Below are 22916 nucleotides of genomic sequence, written 5' to 3' on the forward strand. Positions count from 1 at the left end.
ATATTTACATGAAGCAGCCTTTGGTGAGTATGATTGTCACAAGAGTACACACAGGTATAAATGAATATGATAGAATTTGCCCCGAGGCAAAGAGTTTTCCATTAAAGCCGTCCTGGGTTTGTCCTCCACTATCCTCAGTCTCCCCAGAATTTCCCTGGACATCTCCAGGTTTCTTTTTTGCTTCTTTTACTATAGAAAGAGATCTTTACCTTGAAGTCTTTTCCTTGGGTTGAATCTTCACAGGACTCGTCCTCACACTCCTTTCTACCCCATTACTTCAACATAATATAGTGTATATGAGTATGGAAGATAATGTTTTATGACTGATTTGCTCACTTTTAAAGCCAGTTCATGGGCTCTGACATTTTCTTGGCTATCAGAGCAAAACACTTACACACATTAATAAACATACTAAGACCTTGGATGTAACAAGCTTCATCATTTTCAAAAACTGAGAAACACTTTCAAAGAGAAATGAGATGTTGTTAGTTATTTAATGTACACTAAGGGTGGTGACAAGAGGGAGTGGTCCTGAATTCTGATGAAGGAAGAATATAATTATGTGTTTGAAGAATTCAACACAATGGAGGTAAACATGTAATTTTATAGATGAAATCTAGTTCAACTTCTCCTACTAGGGAACAAATGAGAAAAATGAGAAACAGCTGCCAAGTTACCTAGTTTTACTCAGTGGATTGAAGCACTGGTGTGCTCAGGTCTCAGGTCTCCTGAATTCCCAAGGTAGCCTGTGTTTTGCTCGGTATCCCTACTTCTAAGGTGGGTGCCTCCATTTATGTAGGATTTTTTTCACCAAAATCAACAAAGTGATGAATTCTTCTTGGAAGGCATATCCTACGAAAGGTACTGGATAGAAATAAGGTGATGAGAGATTTGGAAAGTTAAGCCAGAGGCATATTTTACTGAAAAATGAAAGACTTTGTTAAGTATAACAATTGGTGACTGAGAATTCTAATGTCTATGCTCTGGTTAACCTAATCAACAGAATCTGTAAAATATCAATCCATTTACTGCTTATCCTAGGAGGTACTTTTGGAGAAATGCTAGGCTTTCATATTAATTGGAACAAATTGCACATAATGGATTTCTGTAAATGGGCTGGTGCCTCACACTGTCAAATCTTCACAGTCCAGATCTTGAGAATCTCTCTCCTGGGTATAAAGATGCAAACAACTTCATCATCCCAAAGTTGTCCACCTGAGGTGAAAGTGTATTGCTGCATGAATCACAAGTAATAGGAATTTGCTACTCCTTCTCCCATTATTGTTAAGCAGAAAATAAACTGCAAAGCTAAACACTTGCCCCAGGCTTACTTACATCTTCATTTTCTTACCTCTGAGAATTCAGGTGCATTTCCAACCAGTTTACAGCCTCATAAGACATTAATATGGCCCTTTGGTTGTAATAATGTTCTGCCAAGTGCAGTGCTCTCCGAATGGCACCAGTGTACTGCTAATGGCACATTAAATCTCTCTCAAGTCCTGCCAGCCACTACGATCAAGGCTGTTTCAGGGGAGCTGTTTGAAGAGGTTGCTGATTTCTCAGTATCGATAACAAGAAGGTAAGAGTGGAGGCTGCTTTCAGTGTTTAACAATATTAAACCTGTCTTGTTTTGCAGCAGAAATCTGTAACATTTTTCTTTGAACCCTGATGTTTATCATCAGAATAGGATCTTCAACATAGAGAATGTAACTGCTCCAATTAGGTAACAATAAATGCACCACACAAACTTCAGTAATCCAAGATGAAAAGCCAGTTGGATGAGTATTGTGCTAGCTTGTCCTAATTTTTCTGCTCTTGTTCCCCATCTAGCTTGAGAAAAAGTGCTCAGGTTGTTGTAGCATCAGCATCTTTTTTCAAATACCAAGAGTTTTCCTGCATATAAAAGAATACATAGAGGGGCTCAGTAGTGGGAATATTTTGAGTCTAGTTTCTTTACTAATTTCAAGTACACAATTAATTATTATTAACTATTGTCATCATGTTGTCGCTTAGGTCTCCAGTAATTATTCATCTTATAACTGAAGGTTTGTACCTTTTAATCAAGCTTTTCCCTTTCTCCTCCACCCCATTGGCCCTTAGTAACAACTTTTCTACTCTATTGATAGGAATTGGAAAATGGTAACTATATGAGAGGATAGATATATTAATTAGCCTGATCATGGTGATCATTTCACAAATATATCACAACATCATGAACACAACAGTGTCGTCCACCAAGGACAAGAAGATGCTTGAATGTTTATCAACAACAAAATTGATAATATTTTGTAACGCACTATACACATAACCTGCACCTAATTAATCAAGACAGTTAATGTAAAAAAGATAACATGGAATAAAAAAGGTAAGTTATGAAACAAATCTTTCACTTTGATTTTACTTGTTGTCATGTGTTGCTTTATGTAACTATATGCTCTGAGAAATACACCATTATACAACTTTATTGTTATACAAACATCATAGAGTACATTTAACATAAACCTAGAGGGTATAGCCTATAATACAACAATACACCTTGCCTATATCATTTTCTCTCCCATTCTCTACACACACATGTTATAGCCTATTACTTCTAGGACCATGACCAAAAAAAAAAAAAAAAAAAAAAAAAAAAAAACACCAAGATTAAATTAAGTACAAAAAAATGCATAAAGAATATGTATGAGGCTGCTGTTGCTATAACATGGCATACTGCTATATAGTGAGTTTTTTAAAAACTAAGTAGAAGGAATATACACTAAGGATGAATTTAAAGTAAATCCATAAACCAGTAACAGTTTGTTTATTACCATTATCAAGTGTTCTGTACTTCACACAATTGCATGTGCTATATGTTTTATACAACTGACAGAATAATAGGTTTATTTATACCAGTATCACCAAAACATGTGAGTAATGAGTTAATCTACAATGTTGTTGTTGTTGTTTTTTTGGCAGTGCTGGGGATCAAACTCAGGGCCTTATGCTTGCAAGACAAGCACTCTACCTACTGAGCTATCTCCCCAGCCCTACTCTACAATGTTTAAATGGCTCCAGTGTCACTAGGCATTTTTTAGTTTCATTATAATCTTATGGAACCATCACTATACATGTGGTCTGTCATTAACTGAAACATTGTTATGCCATCCATGACAATATAAAGTTCAAAGGAACAGGTCAAACTTTTTGTAAAACTATCTGCATGATTGAAGAATAACAGACACTAATGGACTGAATATATTTTAGGTGTACAGGTTTTGACATGTATATTTGTGAAATCATCACCACAGTCAAAATAACGAGCATTTCCATCACTCCAAAACACTTCCTTCTGATTCTTTCTAGGTTTGGTTATTGCAAAGAAAGCTTCTTTAACATTCCTGTACAAGTCTTTCTATGGACATGTATTTCTTTTTCTCTTCAAGAGGAATGGTTGAATCTATATTGGATGTATACTTAACTACTTAAGAAATTCACAAATTGTTTTACAAAGAGATTGTGCCACTTTACATTTCCAGTCATAGAAAGTATGATCATTCTAATTTCTCCATATCCTTGCCAACACCTGGTATGGTTGGTCCTTTTGAGTTTTGGCATTCTTAAAGGTATTTTTAATTGTGGTTTTAATTTCCATGTCTCTATAGGTTGACAGTATTGAGCATCTTTTTATATATTTATTTGACATCCTTATGCCTTCCATGGCAAAATATCTGTTCAGATTTCTTGTCCATTATATAAAGTGGGCTGTTTCCTTACTGTTGAGTGTTAAACATTCTTTACATATTCTGAATATAGATCCTTTATCAGATACAAATTTCATAAATACCTAATCCAAGTCTTTTCATTCTCTTATCAGTGTCAGGGAGCAAAAGTTAATTTTGATAAACTACAACTTATCAGTTTGTTCTTTAATGGATTATTCCTTTAGTATCACATATAAAAAAATTTGCCTAACCCAACTGAAAGTCTTATAGTTTAGGTTTATATTTAGGACTTTTATCCATCTTGAATTATTTTTCATAAGGTATAAAATACGGATTGAAGTTTGTGTTTCTTTTTACAACTGAATCTCCAATTGTTCCTTTCATTTGTTGAAAAGATTGCCCTTTCTCCTTTAAAGTACTTTTGCACTGCTGTCAAAAAATCAATTGTCCCTATTTTGAGGATTCATGTCAGGATTCTCTATCTTGCAATGATACATTTAAAGCAATACATAGATAAGTGTCCCAACTATAAAGACATGCAAGAGAATTATTAACACAAATTTCAAGGTCATGATTACTTTCAGGTGAGTGGCTAAGATAGCAAAGCATGAAGTCAAGGGGGGGCTACTAAGACACAAAATGCTCTAATCCTTAAATTGGATGCTGGGTATAAGACTGTATGGTTTTATCATCAGTCTAAACTCTATTTAGACATTATGAAAACTATTTTTTATAAGCTGTGTATTTCACAGTAGAAAAAGTAACCCTAGACTGCCTTCCTCATCAATCCATTAGTGAAACTCGGTTAACTGGCTATATTCATTGACAATGAAGTACTGAGTTTCTATCTGTTGCAAGATGCCCAAAGCCAATGTGCTGATTATTAAGGCATGTCCTTTTAGTCTCAAACATGCTCTTCGGTAGTCTGCTTTGTGAGACTGGGTAGGAACTATGTAAGCATTTCTGCCTTTCCAGCTCCATCCTTCTCTGTTAGGTACTAACATAAGAAAAACCAGAAAGCAGGAAGAGAGGGAAGGGGGATAGAGCTTCCTGTTACCCGTCCTCCTGCCAGCATTTCCAGGCAATTGATTCTCTCCCCAGACAATTGGTTCAGTTTTCAGGTTGTTTTCTGCAGTTCTATACTAGCCTCAGAGTTACCAGCACTGGAACGTGCCTTGTCCGGGAAATCTGAGTCCACCTCTGTTCTCAGCTTTTAGATTCTGATAACTGAAACTCTCCCCTTTGTTGCCCCCAGACCTGGGGGTGGAGGCAGCTTCCTGCATTTTCCATCATTGTTACATCAGTATTCTCCTCTTGCCTTGCAGGCTTTCAATACCTTCAGGTGAAACATTTCTCCTTTCCCAATTCACTCTCTAGAAATGGTGTAGGGGTATAGGTTCACTGTTTTGATCCTTACTTTGTGACATTCCCATTAGTTGCTCCCTCATTACATTCCCCAGAAGATATAAGTAGCTTCAGTAAGAAAGAGATGCATGAGGAATACCATATATCATTTAATGCTAAAATAAAATTAAACAAAAACTGGTGGTTTGTTACAGTAACAGCTAGACTTAGACAAAATGCTACTACCTATTTTAAAATCTATTAGGCAGTGGCAACAAAACTATTCTTGCAAACAGTTCTGTAACTCAGTGAAGTTCCAATTCCTGTCCTTTTAAGTTCTTGAGAAAAACACTTTTAAGACTGATTCCATGGAGGCAGTTCCAACATATTGGAGTGGCAAGGTTCAGCTACCTCTGGTCGGCTCAGATAAGGGAATCATCCCACAAATATTTTAGTAGTTTTTAAACCTAGATTAGGACTAACTAACGCAGTTCTAAGGATTCTAGTCTACTAGGCTCAGTAAATTCCTATACCCTTTCCATGAAATGAGGAAAAAGCCAGGCCACCACTGTGGATTAAGAATAATGGTACTGGAAGCAATGATGGCCCTGGCACTTTGGCATGTTTGTACCTGAATAGTTTCAGTTTTAACTCTCCACCCCTGGATTAAGGTATTTTGAATACCCTAACTAACAACCCCTATGAAAATATGGAAAGAATAGAACACCAAGCATGACTGGTTCATCCCTAGAGGCTGAAAGAAGAGATGACTTCTCCTGAGCAAGTTTCCTCCCTTTGCCTAAATAATACCAGGGTTTTATTATCAAGACTAACCATATCTGCCTCCAACCTAGATATGTTAACTAGACTTAAATATTCGCATCAGACTGGTACAATTTAACTTCATTGAATGACATGAGGAAGCCTGACATTTTGTGACTCCAGCGTTTGAGCAAAGGTTTCCCCATCCTCCAACAGAGCTCTTATTTATTTCTGTTGTCCTAGTGTGCTGCTGAGAGCAACCTCTTCACTCTCAGAGTTCTGGTTTGGACAACACAGCAGTATACAATTCTAGCAAGTAAGGTAATGAAATGAATCATGATGTCTACGTCCATTGTGTACGTGCTAATTAGTTGGGGGGACACTTAAAGCACTCTATACTTTCAAAATGTTTTCTATTAAGAAAGAAAGGTAGGTTATTATCAAATATTTGTTTCAGAACTGCATTAGGTTTTTACTCCCTTTCTTATCTAACCTTCTCTATCCATGTTTGAGTTACACGAGTTTAATGTATTTTTTTCTCTGTATATTAGGAGAGTGTGTTACGTACATAATTAAAGTGAAAAAATCTGATGAGATAAATTGTTTTCTGTTTTCTAATAAATGAAAAGTCAACATGTTCTTTGGTTATATAAGAGTTTTCAACTACGAAATATAAATTGATTAGCAGGGAAAGTTTAGCACTTGCCAAGTTTGCCCAAGACCTTTGTCTAACTCCTAGCAACACACACACACACACACACACACACACACACACACACACACACACACACGAAGAAATGAAAGTTTAACTCACTGCATCTGACTAATCACAAAATATAAGGAATTTCTTTTACTTAGAATTCATAAATCTGCTATCATGTTAGCAAGAGAATTAATAGCTAAAAACTCTGGATTTTAATTGAGCTAATCAAAACCATTTAAAGGAATACAAAAATATAAAGAGAAAATAAGGAAAAAAAAAAAGGATAAAAATATAAAGAACCAGAGAAACACTTAAAATTTCAAACAGTAGGGAAGATGTTTGTGAGAAACAGGAATCTTAAAATTACAATAATTAGACAACAGGTGAGAAAAACAACAACAACAACAACAAAATAAGATTGAACCTAAGAGACGAAATGACTGCATGCAATTTACATGAAGCATATTACTGTCTTTTGGATTTGGAATATCCCCCAATGGCTCATGTGTTGAAGGCTTGATCCCTAGCTGGTGGCACTATTGGGAGTTGGGGGAAAGGTCAGGAGGTGCCAGGGGGCAGGTTTTTGATGGTGCGCCCCTGCAGGGTATTTCTTGTCCCTGGCCCCCTCCTCTCACAGGCTCCTGGCTTTGCAGTCACGTAAGGTGAGAAGTTTTGCTCTACCCACTCTGCTATGATGTGACCTCACTATAAGCCCACAATGAGGGGCCAGCCACCACATACTGAAACCTCTGAAACCATAAACCAAAAATCAGTCTTTTCTCCTTTAGATTGATTTTCTCAGATATTTTGTCACAGGTGGAAACTAACAAAGATACTCATCAAGAGACTTTAGAAGGACTTTTTTTTTCCTGATTTTTGCATAAATGAGAAAATAAAAATTTTTATGGTGTTTTGTTAGCTTAGAAAGCTCTTGAGTTTCTCAAAAGTGCTTAAATGAAAACATTTTGAAGAAAAACTAAAGAGGATTTTAAAATACCCTTAAAGACAAATTTTTATGTTTCTGAAATCTAACTGAATAAAATGCCTCCTAAATCATACTTTTTAAATTAATGGGTCTGAGAACATTAAGTCTAATGCAATTTTCAATTCTCTTTCTGTTCTTTCCTACATAGGAGAGTGTAAGAATATCTATAGTCCCTTTCCCTGTGTTTATAAAGGTAACAGGCCATCATGCTTACCTCTCCTGATCAGGCCAGGTGTGGGGACTTCAGGCTTTTGTTTCATTTTCAGCTCTGGGTCAGCTCTTCTTCTAAAGGCCATCAATGACAAAAGATTTTGATTTTCTTTATTCACTGTGAATGTATTTACTGTAAAATAACCCCTATAATTGAAGTTTATTGTTATTTCCACAATCCCACAATGCTGGGGACTCAAACCCAGGCCTCTAGCATGGGAGTCAGGCACTCTACGTGACGTGCTGTATCGCCAGCAGTATAATTGAAGTTTAAAGAGATTTAGTTTGTCTAGCCTTAAGAAGGTAGAACTTAGAGAAGTGATATAATTTCATTCCAAAATCTATTCCATGACACTGGCTTTCAGTTTTATTAAGGGTCAGGGCTAAAGGTATAGAGCTAAAGAACAAGGAACAAGTAAGATAAATATATGGTACATTATAAACTTTTAAATTTTGATTTGGCATTAATTAAAACTCATTTGTCAGATGTTTGTACCTCTGAAAATATTAAGAAAAGGTAAATAAATATCATTTTCCAGGGAAGGTTGGAAAGCTATCTTTGCTGAACCAGAGTAAGAACTAGTTACATAGTAATGTTACTCCTTTGACTTGAACATGTTTAGTATCTATTTATCATCACTTATAGTACTTTATACTTATAATTAATTTAATACATTTAATTAATCAAGCTTTCATATCAATTTAAAAAATGGACTCTTTTGAGGAATCCAAATTCCTCAAATGACACACTTGAAACTGAGTTAATGCGTGGATTGTTGTATTTTGAAAGCACAGCTATGTTAAATAAGTTGATTCAATCATTTCACTATATAATATCAAAATATACTGTATATTATAAACATATGATTTTATCTGTCAATTATACCTTAACAAGCTAAAAAGTGTTAATTTTGAAAAGTATAGGAATTTACATAGAACAAATCTTTTAAATTTTACTAACACACTACAAAATTCTCTGCCTTGTGATATATTGTTTCTATTCCTTTTATGGACATGTAAGTATTCATCTTTCCAGGGAAGGTGTGTATGTTTGTCTCTTGCATTAAAACTAAAATCATATCATGTAAATAGTTTTGTTTCCTAATTAACTACTTTTTAATAAAATTATATTTATGATTAAAAATACAGAAACCATTGCATTTAGCAAAACCTGTTTGATGTAGCAAAGTGTTTATGAAAACTAACAGCAAAATGTTCTCAGTTGCGTTAGTGAAGAAACTTGGGGAGGATCAGAGGGCTAAGGAAAATATTGTTTCAAACTTGAACCATTAACCTATCTAATTATTTAGTGAATCAGTGTCAGACAGTAATCAAGAATAGGTAAACAACTTGTTCCTCAAAAAGTTTAAATCTCTATTGTTTGACAGAAACTAATAAAAGATCTTATGCCATTAGGAGATGGTTAATGTGGCCATTAAAAAAGCTTCAGCTCCCTTAGTGCCTGACTCTGGCAGATAATCTCTCCAAGTAGGCAAATTTATTTAGGTTTGCCTGAGGAGTCCCATATCTAACTTTTAATTTCACTGCTGACATTTTATCTCCAGTTATAAGCACAAAAACATTTCAAACTCTGCCTTATCAAATTCAGTTCAATTATTCTATTAAAACACAGCAATATACTAGCCACTATAGCAATGTAGTTGTTCAAAGATATTTGCCTGTTGATGCTTCTTTATCAGAAAAAGGATTTTTGTTTTGTTTTGTTTGCCTAGTTTCAAATAGACTTAGTAGTGTCTTGCTTCGGAGTAGTCAATGAAAGATGACAATGAGGAGCAAATTCTAAACTTAATGCCATATTTTTATAAAGATGGAAAATATCTTAATAACATTGTTGCTTTTGTATGTCATCCAATGTTCTTTGAAAGCTGTAGGTATCTTCTTAACTGTTATTCCATGACTATGCAACATTCAGAGATGGAATACATTTAAGCAAAAGCCTTTATCTAAGTCCCTAGTTTCTTCTGATATTGTTCCATTATGTGAAGTTATTTAGCTATTTTATTTAAAATAGGTCAAACATTTATCATTGTATTTTATGTACATACGCATATGTTTGTAAAACATACTCCAAATGTTTTATAAATGAACAGGTTATACTATGTTATACTTGTCTGCTTAAAAATATTATGGAAAAAATAAGCAAAATGGAGAAACACTGAATATTCAGAATGACAAAAATTTCACATAACCTTTCCTTTTGAGCTAATTAATCAAAAAAGTTAGTTGTAGATATTGGGACTGTCCAGTAACTGTAATATCAGATTATGTTAGTGACTAACTTATCATAGGCACCTATTCATTTTGTACAGGGGTTGCAATATCAGTAGCACACTTTTAGTAGCTAGCTGCAGCCCATAGTGAGTGTTTATTCTCACATGATGTGGGATCTTACTTTCAATGATGCTTTAGGTAAATTTAAATTGTTCTAACTTAAATATGTTTACAGAATTACTTCAGATCTGTGGAATCTTGGAGCTCCTATAAAATATGGTTGTAAACTGGTTTGGGTGAAATTCACAGGCTCATAAGTACTAGACTTGTAAATATCTACATCTACGCCTATTGATAAATTACCATTCTGTATATATTTCAAATGAGATTTTAATCCATTGATTTGGTCATGTGTGAGGCAATGCAAGAAAGTTCAGAGGAGAAACAATTGATTTATGAGAGCATGAATCTAATCAGCACATTAGTCCCCTGATAGGGATTAACTGGCTCGTAACTGTAGACAGGCAGGGTGTGGCTGGAGAAGGTGAGCCATTGAGGGTATGCCTTTGGGGGTACACATTTTGTCCCTGATGAGCTGAGCTTAGTCTCTCTCTGCTTCCTGATTGTCATGTTCTGAGCTGTTTTTCTCTGTCACTCCTTTCTGCCCTGATGTTCTACCTCAGCTTGAGCCCAGAGCAATGCTTATGGACTGAGACCTCTGAAACTATGAGCCCCAAACAAACTTTTTCTCCTCTAAGTGTTCTTTTCAGGTCTTTTGGTCACAGTGGTGAAATTCTGACTAAAATACCCATTAAGTCCCAAGTTTTCAATTCTGGGAACATATCAGCGCTTTTAAAATAACCATGAGTCATATACTGATTGCTCAATTTTAGTATTTATGGGTGTTCCACACCTGGTACAACAGGACAAATGTTTTAATTTATGCATTGTCAACATATAGGAAATCAGTCTGTTAGCAGGAAGCATATTCTGATTTTGACAAAGATTATATTATAAGCAAGAATATTCCAAAGTTTGTATAGCTTTAAATACTTCTATGAAGACTAATTGTCTGTCTTCCTAAAACAAATCGCATGCCCTGTAGTTATAAGATACAAGATCTCTGAATGTGGTAGGAAACCTCTTATCATATTTTCACATTGAGACACAAACAGTAGAAAAAGAACAATAATCTTTTTCCCCCAAAGAGTAGGCAAAGTCTGACGATTATATAGTGAATTAAATTATTAGCAATTGTTTGTATGACTTGGTTTGCAAGATCAGTATAATATTAAAAAGTTGATATATTGATATATAAAGGTTGACATATTGATATATACTAGTGATTGTCCTTGCCCTGAAAACCAAGAAAATAAAACAACAACAGCAACAACAAAAATCTCTGCTATAAATGAAGATGGTATTCCAAGGTTTTATTAGTTTTAGATTTATGCATGTAGTTCAAACGTATGAAAATTTCTACCTTTTGGTTTTCATTGTAAGCTTCTGTTTGTCAGATGTACGATCAATCTGTGCTTTTATATAAAGTATTGTCATTTCTAATGTTCTATTATTTAAACTGTGATCATCTAACCTGATCAATGGTACTTATATAAAAAAAGGAAAAAATCTCTCCCTTGCCAAATAAAAGACAGAGAGGTTGAATTTAGACTATGAAAGCAAAATGGAAAAGGTAACAGTAAAAATAGTGTTGATGGATTTAGTCTTTTAAACTGAATTACTGTTTGAAATAAAGATCGGGACAAAAATAGTATTTTCTCTGCCTTAAATCCCTTTCTAGGTACTTCTGGCTGGCAAAACCCAAACAAAATGTAAAGTGCAGATTAAAAATAAGCTCCTCTATGAATTTCCCTTACATCTACTAGGTAAAGTTAGGCACCTTTCCATCTTGCTGTTTTAGGAATCCAAATGAGACTAAAATGGAGACATATCTTACATGTGTGATAGTGATGGTTATGTGGACTTAAAAGCTTAAGCATTTTAGATGATGTTAGTTTCCTAGGTCTACCTTAGCAAAGTACTACAAGCTGGTTGGCTTAGAGCAGCAGAAATTTATTCCTTCAGAGTTCTGGAGGCTAGAAATTCAAATCAAGGTGTCAACAGAGTCAAACTCCCCCTGAGACTCTAGGTGGGTTCCTTCCTTGCCTAGCTTCTATTGGCAGCCAACAAGTCTTGGCATTCCTTACTTGTGGCCTCATCATTTCTATCTTTGCCTTTATCTTTTATCACATGCTTCTCCCTATGTGTCTCTGCTTCTTCAAACAGTGAGCTCTTCCTTATCATCTCTTATCATCTTCTTACAAGTGTCACTAGATGAGGACATCCCCAGAAGGGTAAGGAGACCCCAACTCAACTCTGGCAGGTTCTTGACTTATGCCACAGAAAGGAACTTAGAATGTGTCAAAAGAGGCATAGGCAAAGACTTATTTAGAAAAACAGGGAGATTTATTTAGGAAAACAAGCAATAGAGAGTTCATGCACTCAGAGATGAAGTACAGGTGCTCAAGAGGGACACACATGTTTGAGGTCTCCTGCTTTTGCTCTAAAAGGAAACTGGTAAATGGGGAACATGAGACGTATGAGTGGTGGCATCAGCCTAGTGAGCTCAGGACAGAGTATTAGAATAGATAGAACTGAAAAACTCTGGAAAGCTATAGACAGTCCCAGTGAGTATTCAGCTGAATACTCAGTCAGCTTGTGAATCTGAGCAAAATATCTAAGGCTAGAGAAGGAACCCCTGAAATCATTACAGATGACAGTGCACTACAAGAAATACTAAAGTTCAGGAAAATGAAAACACCTGGAAATATGGATCTTCACAGAGGCGTGAAGAGTTCCAGAAATGACCATTACATTAGTAAATGCCTAAGACTTTTGAATTACTGTTTGAATCTTGTTAAATAGTAATAGACTGTTCACACAAACATGTTAAAAATGTGTGATATTATCTGCTAAAGAATGCATTCGATGAGACTCCTTTACTTTTAAAGGGGCAGTCCCAAGAACATAAATATGATAAAAATAATTCTTAACCTAGGAGGTGTCAGTGAAAGATCGAGTTATGAATTCTGGTAGCAGATTGCCATTATATCAAGGGTCAGAAAGTCTACTTCAAGGTTGCCCCTAAGCCCTGTTAAAGACTTCTGATTCTTTTTTCAACACTGAAAATGCCCTGAGAGCACTTAGGGTAGGTTTGGAAAATTGAGAATGCTTTACTAATATGAACTGCTTTTATGATGCTCTCAGAAGGGATCTGGTGAAAAAACATGTGCGAAAAATATGTTCTAGGTATCCTAGAGATTAATGAACTCAACGATAAGACTTATGAATTGTTATCCAAGTAAACACATATTAGATGGGTAGGTAGGTAGGTACATGATAGATAGAAAAAACAAATAATCTTACAAAAGAACATACAAAAAGTCAGGAAAATTGAATCCTAAGTCTACTTAAAATTTGATAACTGAAAAATCAAGATGCCAAATATTTCATCTAAACAGATATTTGTTTTATGAAATCAGTAACTAAGAGACCTAGAATAGCTAAAGCAATTCTTAGCAGGAAGAGTGAAGCAGGGGGTATCACAATACCAGAACTTCAACTATACTACAGAGCAATAGTAACAAAAACGGCATGGTATTGGCACCAAAATAGACAGGTAGATCAATGGTACAGAATAGAGGACACAGAGACAAACCCAAATAAATACAGTTTTTTCATACTAGACAAAGGTACCAAAAACATGCAATGGAGAAAAGACAGCCTGTTCAACAGAAGGTGCTGGGAAAACTGGAAATTCATATGCAACGGAATGAAACTAAACCCTTATCTCTCACCCTGCACAAAACTCAACTCATAATGGATCAAGAACCTTGGAATCAGATCAGAGACCTGCACCTTATAGAAGAAAAAGTAGGTCCAAATCTTCAGCTTAGGACAAGACTTCCTTAACATAACTCCCAAAGCACAAGGAATAAAAGCAAGAATCAATAACTGGGATAGATTCAAACTAAAAAGCTTTTTCTCAGCAAAGCAAACTATCAGCAATGCGAAGAAAGAGCCTACAGAGTGGGAGAAAATCTTTGCCACACATACTTCAGATAGAACACTAATCTCCAGAATCTATAAAGAACTCAAAAAACTTTACACCAAGAATGCAAATAACTCAGTCAACAAATAGGCTAAGGAAATGAACAGACACTTCACAGAAGATCTTACAAGTAATCAACAGATATATGAAAAAATGTTCAACATCTTTAGTAATAAGAGAAATGCAAATCAAAACTACCCTAAGATTCCATCTCACCCCAATTAGAATGGTGATTATCAAGAATACAAACAACAATAAGTGTTGGCGAGGATGTGGGGAGAAAGGTACACTCAAAAATTGCTGGTGGGGTTGCAAATTAGTGCAGCCACTGTGGAAAGCAGTGTGGAGATTCCTTAGAAATCTTGGAATGGAACCACCATTTGACCCAGCTATCCCACTCCTTGGCCTATATCCAAAGGACTTAAAATCAGCATACTATAGATATACAGGCACATCAATGTTCATAGCTGCTCAATTCACAATAGCCAGATTGTGGAACCAACGTAGATGCCCTTCAATAGATGAATGGATAAAGAAACTGTGGTATATATATACACGATGAAATATTACTCAGCCATAAAGAAGAATAAAGTTATGGCATTTGCAGGCAAATGGATGAAATTGGAGAATATCATGCTAAGTGAGATAAGCCAATCATAAAAAACCAAAGAACGAATGATCTCTCTGATAAGTGGATGATGATACATAATGGGGGGTGGGAGGGAGGCAAGAATGGAGGAAAGATGCATTATATAGAGGAAAAAGAGGGGTGGGAAGGGTGGGGGGAAGGAAAAAAATAACAGAATGGATCAAACACTATTACCCTATGTAAATGTATACTTACACAAATGGTATGCCTCTACCTCATGTACAACCAGAGAAACAAGTTGTACCCCATTTGTTTACAATGAATCAAAATAAATAAATTTTAAAAAATCTTAACAAAAGGAGAAAGAGGAGAGAAAGAAAGGGAAAGGAAAAGGAGGATTAAAAGGAAGAAAAAAAAAAGGAATAGGAGAAGGAGAAATTCAAATAAAAATTTTAAAAAGTGAGATTTCTGAGAGTTTTGATCTCACCTCAGCCAGCGCAGGGAGGGAATAAGTTAACCATGTGGAGGTGTGGGCCAACTGGAAATAAAAGGCTGAAGACTCGTATTAAGAAATAAAGACAGAGGATTCAAGATGGCGGACTAGATGGTGGCTGCGTTTCGTGTTGCTCCAGGACTCAGGACTCAAGAAGAGGAGATATAGAGAGACTTGGGACCAACTCAAAGCAGCTGGGTGAGTCTCTCCCATTGGGGAGGCGTCCCGGACGGGGCGGTAGCCCGAACGCAGGGAACTTTGTGAAGTAGAGCTGCCGGTGAGACACCCCTCCCCCCGCTGGAGCAGGGAACTCGGACAACTGGGAGCATCGGAGAGGTGGCTGCTCACCACAGCGCTTGGACTCGGCGCAACCCACCCGGGCTCTGGGAGGCTGCCCAAAGGAGAGGGTGCGAGGTGAGCTGTTTGGACTGAAATGACCACCCCTGAATACAGGGGGCTGCCCAGAGGAGAAGGAGAAATATGGGCTCAGCACATCGTTTGGACTTCGAGCAGCTGCGCCAGGGCTCTGGGTGGCTATCCGGAGGAGCAGCGTGGTTAATGGTTTGGACCCAGAGCATCCGTTCCTAAACACAGGGGGGTTGTCTGGAGAAGGAGGAGGAGCGCGGCGGGGTGATTGGGCTCGAAGTGACTGCACCAGGGCTACAGGTGGCAGTCGGGGCGAGGAGGTGTACAGTGAGTTCCTGGGACTCGTGACGAATGCACCAGATCTCTGGGTGACTGCCTGGAGGAGAAGGAGGTGCGTGGTGGGTCACTTGGACTTAGAGTGACCGCACGGAACACCAGGTGGCTGCCGGAGTAAAGGCGTGTGGCGGGTCACTGGGACTCGGAGCGATTGTAAGGGGCTCCAGGTGGCTGCTCAGAGGAGGGGCTGCATAGCCAGGCGAAAAGTGCAGAGCAGGGTCCCAGGGCCTAGGCGGCTTCTTGGTGGAAGAGTCGCACAGACAAACTGAGGGGCGGAGTGAAGGCTCCAGGACTGCAGGCAGCTTCTCTGAGGAGAGGCAGCCTAAGGAGATTCGTCTGGGAAGGGCGAGGCTTCCAGGCCCAGGAGGTAGGTCCGGGTCCCTGGGAACATTGCAGAAGAAGGCTGCCCAGCCCAGGTGGTAGTTGTGAATTGAACAGAACCTCTGGGAGGGGAACCGACCAGTGAGACCTCCCCACCAGGTGAGTCCTCCCTGTTGGGTGAGGTTCTCCCAAAAGGACTGTAAAATCAGAGACACAGGCCCAAACTGGCCTTGCATCAGCCCACATCCTACTTCCCCTTTGGATGACCATTCATCAGCAAGTGAAGGTACCTCTGCCCACTAGCAGGGAATATACCCCACCGGAAGGCCACCACCCCTAGGGAGTCAGCTTCCTTGTGGAGCACCGCATTATCAACTTCCTCCAAGACTTCAGCCTACTGAAGACTAATAGGGGATATAATAGAAATCTTCAGGGATATTATAAGACAATAGAGGAAATCTGCAATATCACAGCAGTCAACTGATACCTGAACAATATGAGAAAACAAGGAAAGAAAATGCTGCAAACAAATCTAGATGTTACATCAATGAAACCCAATGACAGCATGGCAGAAGAAATGACAGAAAGGGAGTTCAGAATGTACATAATTAAAATGATCAGGGAAGCAAATGACGAGATGCAAGAGTAAATGCAGGCACTGAATGATCGCACCAATCGACAGCTAAAAGAGCAAATACAGGAAGCAAAAGATCATTTCAATAAAGAGTTAGAGATATTGAAAAAAAACCAAACAGAAATCCTTGAAATGAAGGAAACAATAAACCAAATTAAGAACTCCATAGAAAGCATAACCAATAGGATAGAACACCTGGAAGACACAACCTCAGACATTGAAGATAAAATATTTAACCTTGAAAAAAAAGTTGAACAAACAGAGAAGATGGTAAGAAATCATGAACAGAATCTCCAAGAACTATGGGATACCATGAAAAGGCCAAATTTAAGAATTATTGGGATTGAGGAAGGCTTAGAGAAACAGACCAAAGGAATGAACAATCTATTCAATAAAATACTATCAGAAAATGTCCCAAATCTGAAGAATGAAATGGAAGATCAAGTACAAGAGGCTTATAGGACTCCAAATATACAAAATTACAACAGACCGACACCAAGGCACATTATAATGAAAATACCTAGCATACAAAATAAAGACAGAATTTTAAAAGCCGCAAGAGAGAAGAATCAAAGTACATTCAGGGGGACACCAATACGGATATCAGCAGATTTTTCAATCCAGACCCTAAAAGCTAGAAGGGCCTGGAACAACATTTTTCAAGCTCTGAAAGAAAATGGATGCCAACCAAGAATCTTATACCCAGCAAAACTTACCTTCAAATTTGATGATGAAATAAAATCCTTCCATGATAAACAAAAGCTAAAAGAATTTACAAAAAGAAAGCCAGCATTACAGAACATTCTCCAGCAAAATATTCCACGAGGAAGAGATGAAAAACAAAGAAGCAAATCAGCAATGGGAGGAACTATCCTAAAGGAATTGTCAAATAAAGGAAGAACCAAGTCATGTCAAAGTAAATAAATAAATAAATAAAATGAACCAAATGACCGGGAATACTAATCATATCTCAATAATAACCCTGAATATTAATGGCCTGAACTCATCAATCAAAAGACATAGACTGGCAGATTGGATCAAAAAGAAAGATCCAACAATATGTTGCCTGCAAGAGACTCACCTCATACAAAGAGATACCCATAGACTAAAGTTGAAAGGATGGGGAAAAACATACCATGCACATGGACTCAGCAAAAAAGCCGGGGTATCCATCCTCATTTCAGATAATGTGGACTTCAAGCCAAAGTTAGTCAGAAGGGATAAAGAAGGTCATTACATACTGCTTAAGGGAAGCATAAATCAGCAAGACATAACAATCATAAACATCTATGCCCCAAACAGTGGCTCATCCATGTATGTCAAACAAATCCTTCTCAATTTCAGAAACCAAATAGACCATAACACAATAATACTAGGTGATTTTAACACGCCTCTCTCACCACTGCGCAGATCTTCCAAACAAAAATTGAACAAAGAAACCATAGATCTCAATAACACAATCAATAATTTAGACTTAACATTTATAGAATATACCATCCAACCAAGAGCTAATACACTTTCTGCTCAGCAGCACATGGATCCTTCTCTAAAATAGACCATATATTATGTCACAAAGCTAATGTTAGCAAATACAAGAAGATAGAGACACTACCTTGTATTCTATCAGATCATAATGGATTGAAATTAGAAATAAATGAAAGAGTAAAAAACAGAAGCTACTCCAACACCTGGAGATTAAACAATATGCTATTACATGATGAATAGATAACAGAAGATATTAGGAAGGAAATTAAAAAATTCTGAGAGGTAAATGAGAACAAAGAAACATCATATCAAAATCTTTGGGACACTATGAAAGCAGTACTTAGAGGAAAATTTATTTCATGGAGCGCATTCAATAAAAGAAGTAAAAATCAACAAATAAACAACCTAACACTACAGCTCAAAGCCCTAGAAAAAGAAGAACAGCCCAACACCAAAAGTAGTAGAAGACAGGAAATAGTTAAAATCAGAGCTGAAATCAACAAAATTGAAACAAAAGAAACAATACAAAAAATTGACAAAGTAAATAGTTGGTTCTTTGAAAAAATAAAAAAAAATTGATAAACCCTTAGCCATTCTAACAAAGAGAAGACGAGAGAAAACCCAAATCACTAAAATTCGGAATGAACAAGGCAATATCACAACAGACACGATTGAAATACAAAACATAATTAAAAGCTATTTTGAAAATCTATATTCCAACAAAATAGAAAATTTCGAAGACATCAACAGGTTTCTAGAGACATATGAATTGCCTAAATTGAACGAGGAGGACATACACAATTTAAATAGAACAATTTCAAGTATTGAAGTAGAAGAGGTTATCAAAAGCCTACCAACAAAGAAAAGTCCGGGACCAGATGGGTTCTCAGCCAAGTTTTACAAAACCTTCAAAGAAGAGCTCATTCCAATACTTCTCAAAGTATTCCATGAAATAGAAGAGGAGGGAACCCTCCCAAACTCATTCTATGAAGCCAATATTATCCTGATACCCAAACCAGACAGAGACAAATCGAGGAAAGAAAATTTCAGACCAATATCATTAATGAACATTGATGCAAAAATTCTCAATACAATTTTAGCAAATCACATACAAAAATATATTAAAAAGATAGTGCACCACGATCAAGTGGGTTTCATCCCAGGAATGCAAGGTTGGTTCAACATCCGGAAATCAATAAATGTAATTCACCATATCAATAGACTTACAGTCAAGAATCACATGATTATTTCAATAGATGTAGAAAAAGTATTTGATAAAATACAGCACCCCTTCATGCTCAAAACACTAGAAAAAATAGGGATAGTGAGAACATTCCTTAACATTGTAAAGGCCATCTATGCTAAGCCCATGGCTAATATCATTCTAAATGGTGAAAAACTGAAAGCATTCCCCCTAAAAACTGGAACAAGGCAGGGATGCCCTCTTTCACCACTTCTATTCAATATCGTTCTTGAGACTCTAGCCAGAGCAATTAGAGAGACCAAGGAAATTAAAGGAATACAAATAGGAAAAGAAGAACTCAAACTATTCCTATTTGCGGATGAATGATTATATACTTAGAGGAACCAGGAAATTCCACCAGAAAACTTTTAGAACTCATAAGTGAATTCAGTAAAGTAGCAGGTTACAAGATCAATGCTCATAAATCCAATGCATTTTTATACATAAGTGATGAATCCTCAGAAAGAGAAATTATGAAAACTACCCCATTCATGATAGCATCGAAAAAAATAAAATACTTGGGAATCAATCTCATAAAAGAGGTGAAAGACTTCTACAATGAGAACTACAGAACACTAAAAAAAGAAATTAAAGAAAACCTTAGAAGATGGAAAGATCTCCCATGTTCTTGGATAGGCCGAATTAATATTGTCAAAATGGCCATACTACCAAAAGTGCTATACAGATTCAATGCAATTCCAATTAAAATCCCAATGATGTACCTTACAGAAATAGAGCAAGCAATCATGAAATTCATCTGGAGGAATAAGAAACCCAGAATAGCTAAAGCAATCCTTCGCAGGAAAAATGAAGCAGGGGGTATCACAATACCCGAACTTCAACTTTATTACAAAGCAATAGTAACAAAGACGGCATGGTATTGGTACCAAAATAGACTGGTAGATCAATGGTACAGAATAGAGGACATGGACACAAACCCAAATAAATACAGCTTTCTAATACTAGACAAAGGCGCCAAAAATATGCAATGGAGAAAAGATAGCCTCTTCAACAAATGGTGCTGGGAGAATTGGAAATCCATATGCAACAGAATGAAACTAAATCCATATCTCTCACCCTGCACAAAACTCAACTCAAAATGGATTAAGGACCTTGGAATCAGACCAGAGACCCTGCAGATTATAGAAGAAAAAGTAGGTCCAAATCTTCAACATGTCAGCCTAGGACCAGACTTCCTCAACAGGACTCCCATAGCACAAGAAATAAAAGCAAGAATCAATAACTGGGATAGATTTAAACTAAAAAGTTTTCTCTCAGCAAAGGAAACTATCAGTAATGTGAAGAAAGAGCCTAAAGAGTGGGAGAATATCTTTGCCAATCATACTTCAGATAGAGCACTAATCTCCAGAATCTATAAAGAACTCAAAAAACTCTACACCAACAATACAAATAATCCAATCGACAAATGGGCTAAGGATATGAACAGACACTTCACAGAAGAAGATGTACAAGCAATCAACAAACATATGAAAAAATGTTCAACATCTCTAGTAATAAGAGAAATGCAAATCAAAACCACCCTAAGATTCTATCTCACCCCAATTAGAATGGCGATTATCAAAAATACAAGCAACATGTGTTGGCGAGGATGTGGGGAGAAAGATACACTCATACATTGCTGGTGGGGCTGCAAATTAGTGCAGCCACTCTGGAAAGCAGTGTGGAGATTCCTTAGAAAACTTGGAATGGAACCACCATTTGACCCAGCTATCCCACTCCTTGATCTATACCCAAAGGACTTAAAATCAGCATGCTACAGAGATACAGCCACATCAATGTTCATAGCTGCTCAATTCACAATAGCCAGATTGTGGAACCAACCTAGATGTCCTTCAATTGATGAGTGGATAAAGAAACTGTGGTATATATATACAATGGAATATTACTCTGCCATAAAGAACGATAAAATTATGGCATTTACAGGCAAATGGATGAAATTGGAGACCATCATGCTAAGTGAGATAAGCCAATCTCAAAAAATTAAAGGATGAATGATCTCTCTGATAAGTGGATGATGACACATAAGGGAGAGGGTGGGGGGAGTTAGTGTTAGTGTTAGGGTTAGGGTTAGAGTTAGGGAGGGGGACAAGAATGGAGGAAGAAAGGACTGTTTAGAGGGAAAAGAAAGGTGGGAGGGGTGGGGGGGAAGGGAAAAAATAATAGAATGAATCAAACAACATTACCATATGTAAATTTATGATTATACAAATGGTATGCCTTTAACTCATGTGCAAACAGACAAACAACATTTTTCCCATTTGTTCTCAATAAATAAAAAAAGAAAAAGAAAAAAAAAAAAAAAGAAAGAAAGACAAAGGACGCAGTTAAGCGGGGGCTTTATGGGTGGAAAAGACCTGATGGGTCTGATCTTAACAAAGAGAGAAGGCCTGCCAAACTTTATTTTATAGGGGGCAGATCAAAGGAATTCATTGTTAGGAAACGTTCTTAAACAAGAATGGAAAAGCTGTGGGCAATTGGCCTGGTCAGGGTCTTATCACTTTCGCAGTATTCTTCCTCCTCCGGGAAGCTGGCACCTCATGGCTGTTTAGGCACTCTGGTATCTCTGTCTTGCAAGGCTAGCAGGTATCTAAATTCAAAGCTATCGATCTCTTGAATTCCATGCCAGGCATGGAATCGGCCACATTAACAGCGGCCGCCTGAAAATGGGCGTGTCTTTCTACACCTTCGTGTGAAAAGATTCTCAGATGCTGCAATCAAGCTGTCCCAGACTATGGAGTTCAAAGCAATAACTTATTTGCTGCTCCTGACATTCTGCTGAAAGAAGTCTTCATTGTATTGCTAAGAGAATTTTCATAACAGAATCCTCTGTCATATATTGCTTTAGTCACACATTCCATTTATGCTGTTGAGTTTCCATTAGAAGCTCTTCTCTGTGGGGAATTGAACTATTTCCGATTCCTTCCTTATTTCCTGATTCTGCTTGGCAGCATAAATGACAATTCCACAGCGGTTCTCTGCTAAGAAAAATCAGTCAGATTTAGAAATATCAATATTTGTTTCCAAGGTTAATTCTGGAGTTTATCTGTTTCAAGGCTTACAGTAGTCCACATGTACTGTGCTGGGGAGGATACACTGCACTGGGTGTGGATGAGCCTGTGCAGATGAGCAGGGGTCAGAGCACAAGGGATTTGAACCCTGGATTCAGTTGGTTCACATTTCACTCTTTGGCATGGGCATCAATGTACCAAGTGGACTAGAAAGGAAAGAACAAACATATTGCAATTTTCTAGTGCATACATTTTATTGAGCATCTGGTAGGATAACATTGTTAAGGGTAAAATTTTTAGAAGTTTAATATTAACTAGTATGGTTATATTAAGGACTGTGATAGTTGTGGTAAAACAGGAGAGTTGAAG

Source organism: Sciurus vulgaris, assembly GCF_902686455.1.
Source record: "Sciurus vulgaris genome assembly, chromosome: 7".
Lineage (NCBI taxonomy): Eukaryota > Metazoa > Chordata > Mammalia > Rodentia > Sciuridae > Sciurus > Sciurus vulgaris.